The 16,845-nt window shown below is 43.7% G+C and overlaps 1 pseudogene; it reads left to right on the forward strand.

The window, feature by feature from the left end:
• Positions 1-858: 858 nt before the first annotated feature.
• On the forward strand, positions 859-9,654 carry LOC124010603 (annotated as a pseudogene).
• The last annotated feature ends 7,191 nt before the right edge of the window (positions 9,655-16,845 follow it).

Genomic DNA, 16,845 nt, shown 5'->3' on the forward strand with positions numbered 1-16,845 from the left:
GTTACATACAACCAGTTGGTTCTACTTGCAAGCTAACTTAGTCCAGGTTGGTTCTGTACATTGCTTCTTTTTGTTTCAATGGAAAGAGGCCTCAATCTGCTGCTCATTAGATTTGAATTTGATCAAACACAAAACGCATTCAATCACAGTTATGCACACACCCTCGTTCAATGCTGTTAGTCCCCCTGACAAATATAGGACACAGACATATTACGTTTGTAAACTTTTCTCTCGTGTCTTCAATGGCATTGTAAGTGTTATTTTGTCCCTCTCTACCCAGCCTTGGAGCTACATTACACAATGAACAAATCAGTATTCATTATGCTCATCTGCACCATGGAAACACACTGTTAGTCCATTCCTTTCCATTTGGCATATGACAAGAAGTACAAGGATCGGAATGTTAGCTAAACATACTGTGGCTTCCTTAGCACAAACAGTGGCTAGTGTGAGGGCAATGATTACATTTCCTTCACATTGTAGATCAGGCTTTATACCTATTATTCTATAAACACCCTACTGTATAAGGATAACATGCATGCTGTAACAGCACTTCACATTACTGAAAACACACTCCTTCCAAAAATAATGGTGAACCCTCTCACTCCAGATCCACTTCTCTCCTCTGCCCCACATCCCAACTCCTTGGCCATTCCCCCGACAGCTAGAGAGATGTTTCATCATGTCAGGCGCTGATAGAGAGACAGTGGAAACCCCCATGGGGTTCTCCTATCTATCTATCCGTCCTATTTTCCGCAGCCCAACAGTTATTTTAATCCCAGAAACAACTGGCCTCGTAAAAAGGCCCCAAAAGTGCAATAGAGAGGGGGTCACTTGCTATTTTATTGTGAGCTTTCCACTCTGCCAAAGCTCCCTGGATTCACTTTTGGGGACTTATTTTTTTAACTACAGTGTGAGGCAGTCAAGAAAGAGAAAGAGAGAGAGAGAGAGAAGGAAAGAGAGAGAACGAAGAAGGAGAGAGAGAGAGAGAGAGAGAGAGGCAGAAAGAGAACTAGAGAGAGTGAGGAAGGGAGAGAGAAAGAGAAAGAGAGAGTGAAATAATACAACCAGAGCTGGAGACTTTAGGGCGAACAACAATTCTACTCTTGCTTGTTATTTTCAAAACTTTATTTTTCTGTTTCTTTTACTGGTGCAAATTGGTGGCTAGTACTGGCTACTATCCATTGAAGTCTCAAGGGTTATAGTTCTGCATAGTTTCTGCTGCTTCTTCCAGTTCCTACTCATTGTCCATTAGTGGACATTTCCCTCTAAGAAAGATGCAGCTCTTCTGGCTGTCTCTGTTGCCCTGTCTGTACCTGACCTCTCTGTGCACTGCAGAGCAGGGACTGGAGTTCCCCAGCTTTGACGGGAAGGACCGCGTTCTGCACATCAACGAACGCAACTACAAGAAGGCTCTGAAGAGGTTTGACATGCTGTGCCTACTCTACCATGAACCGCAGCCGGCTCACAAAGGCAGACAGAAGCAGCTTCAGATGACTGAGCTTGTGCTGGAGGTAAGAGGGGGGAGAGGGGGAAGAGGAGATGAGGTGAGAGTGGAGGAGAGAGGGGGGAAGGTAGTGCAGGGATGTTCAGATGCTATAGGTCAGCCAACAGGTGCCAACATTCCTTGTCTGAGGGTCAGTGCTATCAGGGATCCTTGGGATGTCCCTACCCCCCCATTGAAGTTATCATTTAAAATGGTTAAGGTAAGGGTTAAGATTAGGGTTCGGGTTAGGGAAGGGTTATGGTTATGGTAATGGTTATGGTTAAGGTTAGGGTTTAGGGTACAGACATTCCAAGGATCCTGGATAGTAGATGTTTCCTGGTAAGCAAGGTCAATAAGGTTGTGAATAGGATTATGGAATTATTATTCGACCCCAAGACAAAATGTGTAGAGCACAGACAAAAGGTCATTTTAACAGATGAGGATGGGGACATGTAGAGCTTTAAGGCTTAATGGTAACCACAGTGAATTTATACATTTCATTCGATAATTGACACGGCAGATATATTACACATCCTAGTTCCTTAGATACGTCTTTGTAAAAGCACCTGTTTGTTCCCAAGGTCAGCATCGTCTTTCCATCACATTCAAGCTGGTTGATTTACATGGCTTCCCTCGCTGAAGTTAACCGTCTGTCACTTCAACTCCGGTGACATCATAAATAGAGTTGACATCTTTATGCGCCACCAGGACATTTTAAATGAGGATTTCTGGACACGGTGTGGACAAGAGAAATAAGTTCTGCGCCTGGACAGCAGATATATCACCATTTGAGAAGCTTTCGTAACACAAAGATTTGATGTCAGAGATCAGTCAAAGCCAAATGTTTAAGCCAAATAGCACCTCAACCACACATACCTTTCTGCCTCTGACACTGAACCTTATCGGGTACAACATGTCATGAGAAAGAACAGACTAAAACTAGAATAATATCTTATTTCCCTTTTCCATACTTGATAAACGTGTCAAAGTCATTCCACGGAGGGCCGAGTGTCTGCGAGTTTTCGCTCCACCCTTGTACCCGATTGATGAATTAAGGTCACTAATTAGTAAGGAACTCCCCTCACCTGGTTGTCTAGGTCTTAATTGAAAGGAAAAAACGAAAACCCTTAGACACTCGGCCCTCCGTGGAATGAGTTTGACACCCCTGACCTAAAGAGTGAACTCTACAGGTTATATTGCTGTCATTTGTCAAAGGTTGATGGGTAGTTTCAGAGAGAGCATTACCTGGTTTCTCTTGTAGAACAGAGCAATATCATACCATCAGAACGTGATGATTATGTATATTCCCAGGACTGTTTCTAGGTCAGCTTATAATTATAATTTATACAGTGCATTCGGAAATTATTCAGACCCCTGGAGTTTTTCCACTTTCGTTACATTACAGCCTTATTCTAAAATGGATTAAATGAAAAAAAATTGATCTACACACAATACCCCATAGTGACAATGTGATAACAGGTTTTTAGAAATTTTTGCTAATTTATTAAAAATATAAAACAGAAACACCTTATTTACATAAGTTTTCAGACCCTTTGCTATGAGACTCGAACTTGAGCTCAGGTGCATCCTGTTTCAATTGGTCGTCCTTGAGATGTTTCTACAACTTGGTTGGAGTCCATCTGTGGAAAATTCAATTGATTGGACATGATTTGGAAAGGCACACAAGGTCCCATATTTGGTCCCACAGTTGACAGTGCATGTCAGAGCAAAAACCAAGACAGTATTCTTTTCGAGGCACAAATCTTGGGAAGGGTACCAAAAACAGCAGCATTGAAGGTCCTCAAGAACACAGCGGAGAGAGATTCTCTGGTCTGATGAAACCAAGAATGAATTCTTTGGTCTGAATGCCAAGCGTAACATCTGGCGGAAATCTGTCACCATCCGTACGGTGAAGCGTGGTGGTGGCAGCATCATGCTGTGGGGGTGTTTTTCAGAGGCAGAGACTGGGAGACTAGTCAGGATCGAGAGAAAGATGAACGGAGCAAAATACAGAGATCCTTGATGAAAACCTGCTCCAGAGCGCTCAGGACCTCAGACTGGGGGCGAAGGTTCACCTTCCAACAGGTCAGCCCAGTCAAAACAGCCCCCCAATGGTGGAACAAACTCCCTCACGACGCCAGGACAGCGGAGTCAATCACCACCTTCCGGAGACACCTGAACCCCCACCTCTTTAAGGAATACCTAGGATAGGATAAGTAATCCTTCTCACCCCCCCCCCTTTAAGATTTAGATGCACTATTGTAAAGTGACTGTTCCACTGGATGTCATAAGGTGAATGCACCAATTTGTAAGTCGCTCTGGATAAGAGCGTCTGCTAAATGACTTAAATGTAATGTAAATGTAAATGTAATGTAACAATGATCCTAAGCAAACAGCCAAGACAACGCAGGAATGGCTTGGTCTCTAAATGTCCTTAAGTGGCCCAGCCAGAGCCCGATCTTGAACCTAATCTAACATCTCTGGAGATACTTGAAAATAGTTGTGCAGCGACACTCCTCATCCAACCTGACAAAGCTTGAGAGGATCTGCAGAGAAGAATGGGAAAAACTCCCCAAATACAGGTGTGCCAAGCTTTTGCTTCATACCCAAGAAGACTCAAGGCTGAAGGTGCTTCAACAAAGTACTGAGTAAAGGGTCTGAATACTTATGTAAATGTGATAATTCAGTTGTTTTTTTAATACATTTGCAAAAATGTCTAAACCTGTTTTTACTTTGCCATTATGGGGACATTGTGTGTAGATTGTTGAGGGGAAAAAACGATTTAATCCGTTTTAGAATAAAGCTGTAACCTAACAAAATGTGGACAAAGACAAGGGGACTGAATACTTTCCGAATGCACTGTAACTACTCCATTGGCTCAGAATACTATGAACTAGCTAATGAAAGAGGCTCCATTGCTTCTTGTGACAGTATAGATGCATACTAAACAGTAGCCTAACTATTTGCAAACATCTGTTTTTCAGAAAGTTAGAAGTACCCACCCCAGTCACAACAAAACCTCAGTCAAACTCCACTTTAGCCCTCTGCAGTGCAGTTGGAGTTTGGAGGCCTTTGTTCCTCTCTGAGGAAGTGTTCTCTGAACAGTAAACAGTGCTGACACTTACAAAGGAGTTTCTCCCACAGTCAGTCCACAGGGTGCTCTCCTCTATGACCTTGGTGATCAAAGCTGTGTAGACAAAGACGGCACTGGCTGCTGTTGCTAGCCCAAATTCCAAGCATCAGGGAGAGAGGAAGTTGAGTTTGAAAGCAGGTTATATATTTCTATTTCCCACAGTGGACTAATACAATGCTGCATTTTTCTAATAATTGAGGTGGATACTAAGGAAATAAGTGCCTACAACACCCCAAACAACACATTGTTGCTACATTGTTGAAATACCAAGTTGGCTGATGACAAATGTTGTGTTTTGGTAAATCCGCAGCTGACTGCACAGGTCCTGGAGGACAAGGACATTGGCTTTGGGATGGTCGACTCCCAGAAGGACGCCAAAGTTGCCAAGAAACTGGGTACGTCGTAATTTGTCATATATACTGTAGGTCCCAGTGTGTTTCCTGGTCAGGTCACATGGTCAGACAAACCTGGTCACAAAACACGAATATGGAAACAAGGCTTCTGAACTATTCCTTTACATCAAAAATATCAAAATGCCATAAGCTCTAAAAAATAAGTATTTGTCAAGGCCTGTTTTCCAGTTGGCACTCAGTCACCAATGCTTCCTGAATCCTCCTTTCCTCTGGGCTCTCAGGTTTGGAGGAGGAGGGCAGTCTGTACATCTTCAAGGACGACCGTGTGATCGAGTTTGACGGGGAATTCTCAGCAGACACCCTGAGGTGGAATTCCTGCTGGATGTGAGTAGGATCTGGAAAGGGGAGGGAAGAGGGAGGTATGGAGACAAACCTGGATGGAAACAAGGGAAGAGGGAGGGAGTTGGAGAAGAGAGGAAGAGGGAGGTAGGGAGAGAGAGGGAAGAGGGATTCCTGGGAGGAGAGGATCAAGGGGAGGGAAGAGGGAGGTAGGAGAGAGAGGGAAGAGGGCGGTAGGAGAGAGGGAAGAGGGAGGTAGGAGAGAGAGGGAAGAGGGAGGGAGGAGAGAGAGGGAAGAGGGAGGTAGGAGAGAGAGGGAAGAGGGAGGGAGGAGAGAGAGGGAAGAGGGAGGTAGGAGAGAGGGAAGAGGGAGGGAGGAGAGAGGGAAGAGGGAGGGAGGAGAGAGAGGGAAGAGGGAGGGAGGAGAGAGAGGGAAGAGGGAGGGAGGGAGAGAGAGGGAAGAGGGAGGTAGGAGAGAGAGGGAAGAGGGAGGGAGGAGAGAGAGGGAAGAGGGAGGTAGGAGAGAGAAGGAAGAGGGAGGGAGGAGAGAGAAGGAAGAGGGAGGGAGGAGAGAGAGGGAAGAGGGAGGTGGGAGAGAGGGAAGAGGGAGGGAGGAGAGAGAGGGAAGAGGGAGGTAGGAGAGAGGGAAGAGGGAGGGAGGAGAGAGAGGGAAGAGGGAGGTAGGGAAGAGGGAGCTGGGACATGGGAGAGAGAGGTAAGAGGAAGGCGGAAGAGAGAGGGAAGAGGGACGTGTCTCTTCCTCCACTGTAAGAGGGATATAACCACAGTGGGAGAAGACTTCTTAGCTCATCATGTTATACAAAATGAACAGCCTCTGCCTTGTTAGATGATATGTAAATGCTGCAATGTAATGCAAGACTCAGCGGGAGAAGACTGTAAGTCCTCTCCCCCTTGTCTTTCCTGAGGGAAAAAACAGAGTTAGTGTTTGAAGGAATGTTGTAACTGGTAAATATAGCTGTTGGTGTAGAGTTTGAAGGGAGTAGAGAGCAAACATGATGAATTAATAAAAGATGAATGCAAGGAATAAACTTGTATTGCTCGTGTACGGTACAAACAATGCTTTTTGCCTAATACAAGTGGCGACTTTTCTGTTATTAAAGGCAACTCACTCATCACAGCCCACTCTCTCCCACTGTGTTAATGAATGGCCATGCTGTTGTGCTCCTCTGCCCCCTAGGTGTTGGAGGACCCAGTGGAGCTCATCAGTAACCCTATGGAACTGAGGGCCTTTGAGAGGATGGAGGAAGACATACGCCTCATTGGTTACTTCAAGGGAGAGGACTCATGTGAGTCTGTGTATGCCTAAGCATGCATTATGGGATGGCCTGTTCACACGAGTCAAACAAGTGAATTGTGTGAACAACTGTTGTTCCTGGCCTTTTACTCCCCAGAAGCTCACTACTCCACATAGGACCTCATCGAGGCAAATAGCCGTTAAGCCAGATGCTAAAAAAGACACTTTGCTCTGGGCTGATCTACACTCCTTCTTGCCTCCTGAGAGGCTTTTAATAGCTTCTAGTTCTCTGTCTAATAGGTCGAGAGCAATTATAGACAGTGCTGCTCCAAAGAAGAAGCCCAGACACGAGAGAAGGGAAGATAAAATCTCATATATTTGACAGAGGCATGATGCAGCTTCTATTAGGAAAAATCCTATTTCGGAGAGAAGATTGTAGGTCCTACGGCCGTGACCTTGGGGCTTATTGAGAGGATAGCCTGGCGCCTCAGAAGCTGGATGTAAAATGGTTCTGTTACTGAGGAGGAGGAGGAGGAGGGAGAGAGATTACGCTGGGAAATTGAAATTGAATGTCAACCCTTGTTTTCCTGATCACATAGTTTTCTGAAGGAAGATGAGTTTTGAATGCAATCCTGCCAAACTGTAATCTGTTTCTTTCTCTCTCTCTCTTCCTCTTCTTCCATTCTATCAGACTACAAGGCGTTCCAGGAGGCCTCAGAGCGGTTTCAGCCCTACATCAAGTTCTTCGCCACATTCGACAAAGCTGTAAGTACAGTACAGTCCACCAACCTGAATCGAGTCAAACCTGTGTGCGTGTAGACAGTACCGAGGTCCGTTTCGCCACAACATCAGTGATGGCTAAGTATGTGGGTTGTGATGCAGACGGCGAAGCACCTTTCTCTGAAGATGAACGAGGTGAACTTCTACGAGCCCTTCATGGAGGAACCAGCCATCCTCCCTGGCAGGCAACTCTCAGAGATGGAGATAGTGGAGTTTGTACACCAACACAAAAGGTAACCCGGAAAAAATAGTTCATTTCAAGTATGCATGCCGAGAGTGAACCCTGTGCAAACCGATTTTACATGTAGAATCGCGTGAAAACGTTGTCAGTCAGACTTCACTGAACGATCGATGGATGAACGGGAGATCATTCAATGTGGTGTGTGTGACCCTTGAGTTCTGTGGTTCTAACTTCTCCCGTTGGTGCAGATCATTAGAATCCAGTCATTTTTCATATCGTCCCTGTTATTAGTCCTGATCTCGTATGGATGACCCAGTTTACTGTTGGATATTCTTGAAAAGTTGTGTGGCTGCGGTCTGTCTTCCGCAGGGCGACTCTGAGAAAGTTGCGTGCAGAGGACATGTTTGAGACGTGGGTGAGTTACCTACAGTGTTACTGTACCTCTCCCTGAGAAAAGGGAATTATACCGGTGGTGTTATATGTGTTCCCTTTACAAATTCAACGTCTCTTTCCCAGGAGGATGACTTGGATGGGATCCACATCGTAGCCTTTGCTGAGGAGGAAGACCCTGGTTCGTTGATCTTTATTTTCTCATTTTTAAAGACGGAATCCTTAAATGGTGAAACTGCAACGTCCGTTTGGGATGTGACAACAACAAAGAAGTTCCTGAAAACAACAGACACGCCCCCACACGAAACAGAACAGAAGAACATGTACTCCAATGTTCTCGACACACCTCTCCTCCATTTTGTCCACGAAACAAAAGCAATAACAAAGGTGCTGGGGGCGGACAGTGGCGCTGTTTCCATAATGCGGATCCCATATTTAACACAGTACATGGATAGACACACAAATGAGTGCGTGCACATACCTCTAAGCTGTCCATCTGTGATTTCTCCAGATGGTTATGAGTTCCTGGAGATCCTGAAAGACGTGGCCAGAGACAACACCAACAACCCTGAGCTCAGTATAGTGTGGATTGACCCTGACGACTTCCCACTGGTATGACCTCTGACCCCACACACACACCATCGTACTGTATATGATGACCTATTTCACCTGGTGTGATTGTTCAGCTTCATAAACTGCACCACTGGTTTGTGTCTGTCTCCCCGATCCAGCTGACCACATACTGGGAGAAGACCTTCAAGGTGAACCTGTTTAAGCCTCAGATTGGAGTTGTGAACGTGACAGACGTAAGTTAAGCTCTCCTTTAACTTAAGTTGTGTTCCACCTGTTGGTTCAACGCAATGGTAAGATAATATCTGTGGACATCTCGTTACAATACAATCTGTATGACCTCTTGAGCCGAAGACAAAATTCAATTGGATGATTGTGGTTCAACTTCGACTCACCCTGTGGCAGGCGGACAGTGTCTGGCTGGACATGTCCAACGATGAAGACTTGCCCACAGCTGAGGAACTGGAGGACTGGATAGAAGACGTGCTGTCTGGGAAGGTCAACACTGAGGATGACGATGATGTGAAGGATGATTATGATTATGACGGCGTTGACAGGGAGGATAGGCACCATGGTGACGATCACGAGGACCATGGAGACTATGATGACCAGGATGACAGTGGCTAACCTGCAGTCCAGCAGAGATTTCATGGGTTATGTTTTATTGAACAGTCTGGTATTTTATCTTGTATTTTCATGGAAATTGTAGGGTGAAATGATAGTTGCATGAGAATGATCTAATAGTAAACGCTTGGTTTCTTTGGGACGTATTTAAATAAGTGCACGTATAGCCTTTACTGCTTGATACCAGGTAGTTATCTGTAGTGTTCAGTTCTTTGTACTAGAAGCACTAAAAGAACCAATTGTTACCATGCAATTTCTCAGACCATAGCAAGTAAATACTCAATTAGACTGTGAAATAACCTGCAACATCAGTACATCATATAATTACTTTTTACATTTTCTAAATAAAAGCTAAAGCTTCTTTATGGCGGAGGATTGTAAAGGTAAAGGTTCTTATGAGACCAGGTTGTGTTGTCTTGATTCCATAAATACTTGATTGTATAACTATGTGATACTGTATGAATAAATGTAATGTAACCTAAAGGTTTTGGGTGTTTGTATGCGTGTGATGTGTGTGTACCAGTGGAGGCTGGTGGGAGGAGCTATAAGAGGACGGACTCATTGTAATTGCTGGAATGGAATTAATGAAATGGTATCAAACATACAGAAACCACGTTTGACTCCGTTCCATTTATTCCATTCCAGCCATAAAAATGAGTCCATCCTCTTATAGCTCCTCCCACCAGCCTCCACTGGTGTGTACGTGCAGTGGTGGAAAATGCTTAAGTAAAAATACTTTAAAGTACTACTTAAGTTGTTTTTTGAGGTATATGTACTTTACTTCACTATTTATATTTTTGACAACTTTTACTTCACTTCATTCCTAAACAGAATAATGTACTTTTTACGTTTTCCATGACACCCAAAAGTACTCATAACATTTTGAATGCTTAGCAGGAGAAGAAAATGGTCCAATTCAGGCACTTATCAAAAGAACATCCCTGGTCATCCCTACTGTCTCTGATCTGGCGGACTCACAAAACACACGTTTCATTTGTAAAGGATGTCTGAGTGTTGGAATGTGCCCCTGGCTATCCGTAAATTCAAAAAATAAGAAAATGGTGCCGTTTGGTTTGCTTAATATAAGGAATTTAAAATTGTTATTATATTATTTAAAAACAAATACTTTTAGACTTTTACTGGGTGATTTTCACTTTTACTTAAGTCATTTTCTATTAAGGCATCTTTACTTTTACTCAAGTTTGACAACTGGGTAGTGTGTGTGTGTGTGTGTGTGTGTGTGTGTGTGTGTGTGTGTGTGTGTGTGTGTGTGTGTGTGTGTGTGTGTGTGTGTGTGTGTGTGTGTGTGTGTGTGTGTGTGTGTGTGTGTGTGTGTGTGTGTGTGTGTGTGTGTGTGTGTGTGAGAGAGAGAGAAAGAGAGATAAAGAGAGAAAGAGAGATAAAGAGAGAAAGAGAGAGAAAGAGAGAAAGAGAGAGAGAGAGAGAGAGAGAGAGAGAGAGAGAGAGAGAGAGAGAGAGCTTCAGACCTCTATCATTACAGAGGCTCCTTAACTCTCCCCCTCAATCAATCGTCTCTTTTTCTTTGATTTGCACCTGCAATAACCTCCCTCTAAGTTCCCCACAAAAAAAACAGGTTTTATGGCCACATTGTTGAGCAGATAGAGGTAATCTCTATCCTGGGCCTCATTCATTACCTACTCTTATCCTCTTTCTTAGGGTCATGTCTAGAAGGGATTATAGCTAACATTAAAATTTTTAAATAAAATAAAAACTTTCCTAACATTAACCTTATTCTTCTAACCTGCTACATTAATTCTCCTAACCTGCTGTGTAAGTTCTCCTATACCAGCTACAAAAAGTCAATTTTAATAAAAGCTGTATCCCTTCTCGACCAAATCCTTCCTTAGTCCCAGTCTTCCATGGAGCTTGTGCCGGACACTGAATAACCCAACCAATGAACTACATGCCAGCCGCTCTTTGCGTTTACTTCAGCCATTATTCATGTTGAACATCATCACGTTTTGTCATGACACGGGTATCAATAAAACTGAAGGCCCTGGAGACCCTCACTGGGGGCCACAACCATAATTCACACACTCATACTGGTCTTAAGTGTTTTCACTCCCCGGTTCCCATGGGGCAGTGAGAACATGCAGTGATCTGTCCTATCGCCTAAGGATACAGCCTCTTAGCTCCTCCACCACATCCCTTCAGCCATAGCATGGCATGTTTATGTATTTTGCCATAATCCAAACATACCGTCTGCATACCACAGCATATGAGTAGCTGGAGGGAGGTGATTTTAAGTGAATCTCTCATTATTCATTTATACCCAGTAACACAGATTCACCCAGAGTGTGTGTGTGTGTGTGTGTGTGTGTGTGTGTGTGTGTGTGTGTGTGTGTGTGTGTGTGTGTGTGTGTGTGTGTGTGTGTGTGTGTGTGTGTGTGTGTGTGTGTGTGTGTGTGTGTGTGTGTGTGTGATGTTAAAATTGCGTGCGGTTGCAGGGTGTGCTGCCTGTGCTTCCCACCCTGCATTTGAAGGACTAACGATGTTGCATTATTCAGAATGGTTTGAATAATTTATAGAGAGAAGTGTATAGCCAGAGAGGATGCTGGTCAGGACTCTGGCTGGCAGTGTGAGATCTGACCTTAGTATTTATTTATTTTAAAAACATTTATTTAACCAGGCAAGTCAGTTAAAAACAATTTCTTATTTACAATGACGACATACCCCAGTCAAACCCGGACGACACTGGGCCAATTGTGCACCACCCTATGGGACTCCAAATCACAACCAGATGTGACACAGCCTGGATTTGAACCAGGGACTATAGTGATGCCTCTTGCACTGATGCAGTGCCTTAGATGCAGTGCCTTAGATGCAGTGCAGTTTTTAGATATTTTAGCAAATTTCATTCAAATGTATTTATAAAGCCCTTCTTAAATCAGCTGATGTCACAAAGTGCTGCACAGAAACTCAGCCTAAAACCCCAAACAGAAAGCACCTGCAGGTGTAGAAGCACCTGCATAAGAAATAGCTTATTTACATTAGTATTCAGCCCATTTGCTATGAGATTCGAAATTGAGCTCAGGTGCATCCTATTTCTATTGATCATCCTTGAGATGTTTCTACAACTTGATTGGAGTCCACCTGGGGCAAATTCAATTGATTGGACATGATTTGGAAAAGCACACCCCTGTTGACAGTGCATGTCAGAGCAAAAACCAAGCCATGAGGTCGAAGAAATTGTCCGCAGAGCTCTGAGACAGGATTGTGTCAAGGCACAGTTCTGGGAAAGGGTACCAACACATTTATGCAGCATTGAAGGTCCCCAAGAACACAGTGTCCTCCATCATTCTTAAATGGAAGATGTTTGGAACCGCCAAGAATCTTCCTAGAGCTGGCCACTCGGCCAAACTGAGCAAACATGGGAGAAGGGCCTTGGTCAGGGAGGTAACCAAGAACCTGATGGTCACTTTGACAGAGTTCCTCTGTGGAGATGGGAGAACGCCAAGCATCACGTCTGGAGGAAACCTGGCAACATCCCTACGGTGAAGCATGGTGGTGGTAGCATCATGCTGTGGGGATGTTTTTCAGCGGCAGGGACTGGGAGACTAGTCAGGATCGAGGCAAAGATGAACGGAGCAAAGTACAGAGATCCTTGATGAAAACCTGCTCCAGAGCGCTCAGGACCTCAGATTTGGGGAAAAGGTTCACCTTCCAACAGGACAGTGACCCTAAGCACACAGCCAAGGCAATGCAGGAGTGGCTTCGGGACAAGTCTCTGAATGTCCTTGAGTGGCCCAGTCAGAGCCCAGACTTGAACCCGATCAAACATCTCTAGAGAGACCTGAAAATAGCTGTGCAGCAACACTCCCCACCCAACCTGACAGAGCTTGAGAGGATCTGCAGAGAATGGGAAAAACTCCACAAATACAGGCGTGCCAAGCTTGTAGCGTCATACCCAAAAAGACTTGAGGCTGTAATTGCTGCCAAAGGTGCTTAAGCCAAGTACTGAGTAAAAGGTTTGAATACTTATGTAAATGTGACAAGTTTTTTTTTATTTTTAAGAAATTAGCAAAAATGTCTTAACCTGTTCTTGCTTTCTCACAATTTAATCAATTTTAGAATAAGGCTGTAATGTAACAAGATGTGGAAAAAGTCAAGGGGTCTGAATACTTTCCAAAGGCACTGTATATGCACCTGCCACTATTAGTGCACATTTAAAAGCCCAGTGCATTAAAAAAACGTGATTTCCTGTCTTTATTATATATTTCCACACGTTGAGGTTGGAATAATACCATGAAATTGTGAAAATGATGCTATTTTAGTGTAAGCGCTACTTGAAAAGACATTGAAATTTCAGTCTGTTTTGGTGGGATGCGCTAAATTATATAGTTAAAGAAGAAGTTGGCCTTTTAACAACCAAATCTCAATTCATGTAATTGTAATGTTCCAGAATGTTTTGGATGATTTCACTAGTATTTTCAGAAACTTACCCCAAGCAACGATTCACTTCCTCATCTTCGTTGTGCAGTGTGGGGCCTCTAAAAAAACCTGCAACAAATGCTCCAAAAACACCCAAATATTTGTTCAGGTTTTTTCAGAGCCCCATAGCGCAATGAGGAAGTGAATCGCTGCTTGGTGTACGTTTCTCAAAAACAAGTGAAATCGCAAAAAAGTGTCTGGACCCTTCGATAACATGGAATTTACATTTAAAAAAAAAACAGATTTGGTTGTGAAAAAGCAAAATTCTCATTTAAGAGACCAATAAGAGTTTCCAACCTCTGTCAATAACAGCACATTTTCCGTTTTCCCCTCCCCTCTCAGACTATTCCCAGACAGTCCCAGCTAAATTATTGCTTGAGAAATTGCCCTTTGCTAAGAAGCTATTTTTGTTTCTTTCAGACCATTTAAATTGAAAACAAACAATCAAAGTAAGGTACTTAATTGTTACCCAGAAATGATTTGATATTGTGATAATAACAGATGCATTGGACCTTTCGGTACGTATTCCTGATGTGTTTCAGAGTCAAGCTCCTTGGTCAGGAGAGCTTTGTCAGACTCTGTGAGCACAGGGTAGTACTATAGATCTGCCCTACCCAGAACTGATCTCGTTCAGCAGAGCCCAAAGCCCAAAAGGCCCGACTCAGAGCAGGCTGTGAGAACAAAACACCACTGATCTCTCCCCTCTGCTTCAGTCGGTCTGCACACAGCCAGGCCAGCACACATCACCAAGTCATTACAAAACCAAACGAGGGAAAGTATGAGAAAAAAAAACATTCCATTTAGATGCAAATGATTCTCATTTCCTCTCCACATTCTAACAATGTCTTTCTGTGGCTCTTCTGGAGAGCGAAGGAGAAACGAGGATTAAACCGGTGATAGATGAGTAGTGACAGGTGGGCCCGCAGCTAGTTTTCGGGAGATGAGGTTGCGTGCGTCGCCGCTGCACACATTCATTTACCCACAAGGCTGTGTGGCGCCCCACTGAGAGCCTGACAGCAAGCCAATTACTATGGGCACCATGACAACAACCAGCCAGCCCCAAAATAAGCCAAAAAGCTGACATTTGGCTCATATAGCAGGATCAAACTGTTAATAGGCGATGACAGAGCAGAATGTTTAAAATTGGGTTTTGACATGTTAATAGGTCATAACAACACGATGTGGTACTTGTGGTTAGTCTGGCTGCACTGTATTCATTTATAAAGTAGTGGAACTCGAGTCTAGACAATTACACACACTGACAGCTCCTCATTGAGCCTTCACAGAAGAGGCAACAAGTCATGGTCATTTCACTTTCTATGCCTGGGTGACAGTCAATGCAAGTGATTTCTTAGTACCAATGGCACTCAATGTGTTACCTATAACCACCACAGGACCACAGATATGCTTAGGATACAGTTGTATGGTCCTCAAAAAATATCATTTCAATGGAATGCTTGAAAATGTCTTTCTTAGAGCCAGTTAACGAATGTTCATACAAATGTTTATTTTACACAAATGCCTGTTGTATAGTGAAATTGACACATTGGTTACAATGCGATGTCAGGTCAGTAACAAGCAGAGTTCTACAGTATGGGTGCAACCTGGCTAACCTTTAGCCTGGTCGCAGATCAGTTACTGCCAGGTTAGCAGAACCTGGCAGTAACAGCACAAACAGATCTGTGACCAGGCCAGCAAAACATGACAGAGGTCAATACGCAGGTTAGCATTTATTGGGAAGACTCGTGTACTGGAGGCGGCTCTACAGTGGTCACAACCTGGCACAGCCACAAAGTCCTGCTCGTAACCACACCGCGAACACTAACCTTTAATTAAGAGCAAAAAGCACATTTTTGTTTTCATGAATTTTTGCCATACTGCAAATTTGGACTTTTCCGCTGGCACATCTAGTGGAAATCGCTCAGTTCTGCCTCCAAGGCAAGACTAATCCCAATAAACGTCAACCTGCAGTCAATACAGGGAAGGCTGAGCATGTGATAAGGGAATGGCATATGCACACGCTTAGCTACATAAATACATACAGTGTAAAGACAAGAGGCACAGTCACAGGAGTTGGGGTTCATACAAAGTCCATCAATTATGGGTACAAAAGACTCCGTGCTATAAGTATAAAAATATGTTTGTTTTCATGACGAGAAAACAAAGAGAGTTGCATTTCCAAGTGGCTTTTATGAGCCACATGCTAATCGTTAAAAATGGTTTGTCTATAACTGGACACGGGTATCATGCGTTTGTTTGTGAATGTGTGAAAATGTGTCGGCACCCATCAACAGTAACCTCTTGCCAGACCAAAGTCTGACATCTTCTGGTTTGTCTGCTAGGTGGCGCTGACGGGCAGTTTTTATTTATTTATTTAGGAATGACACGCAGAGCTGTAATACCGTGGAGGACCTCTACAAGCCAGAAGTCCATTCTACATGGGGATTTATGAGGTTTTACGTAGATAGGATCCTGATCACCTCTGAAACAACTCATCCTGGATGGATCTCAATCTGCCACCCACATTCACTTGGGGAGAATATAGGATTCTGATGTCATGAGTGATTTTTATGTTCATCCTTTTAAATAAGGAACAGACTCAAAGCTATCAGGTCCCCAGATTCACAGCTCAACATGACATCTCGCTTGATGACATTGTAATAGAAGACTAACCAGACGGGTGAGTTACAAGGGAGGCTCCTCTTCACCCCCTAGTACCGTACTCACCATCTCAAGAGGCGATTAGCTTAATTAACCGCTTAGACCTTAAATGGTAATAGCTGCACAATAGAGTTCTGCGTACCGTGTACAAGGTACACAGGCAGATTGAGGCTGTGGTCCAAATCAGTGTCATACATTAGTTGTATCTGTGTATCTTCTCTCCCGGAGTGCTCGATCATGCAAAGTAAGTGTGATTAGATGTAAAAGCCTGAACCCTGAGAAGAGATATATGCGGGGCATGAACGTGTTGCTTTATAAAAAAAAGTAGCTGTCAAATTTCAGCAAATATAAAGTCCTAAATGTACTCATTATCAAAATACGACTAAGCTGGGAGGTGTGAACGTCCCATTTAAAATTGAAAAGTGGAACGAGACAGCAGCACATCTCCAAAATCCATTACAGAAGCTGGAAATATTGAGTTTCATCAGCAATCAGGATCCTAGGGGATTCCTAATATGGGCGACTATGGGTTTTAAACATTTGAAGAGCTCTGCTTTACAAACCAGCCATGAGTGTATATTGGTATCTGTTCATTTGGGATATGGATGGACCATTCTGAGC

This window comes from Oncorhynchus gorbuscha, linkage group LG23, assembly GCF_021184085.1.
Source record: "Oncorhynchus gorbuscha isolate QuinsamMale2020 ecotype Even-year linkage group LG23, OgorEven_v1.0, whole genome shotgun sequence".
In the NCBI taxonomy this organism is placed as follows: domain Eukaryota; kingdom Metazoa; phylum Chordata; class Actinopteri; order Salmoniformes; family Salmonidae; genus Oncorhynchus; species Oncorhynchus gorbuscha.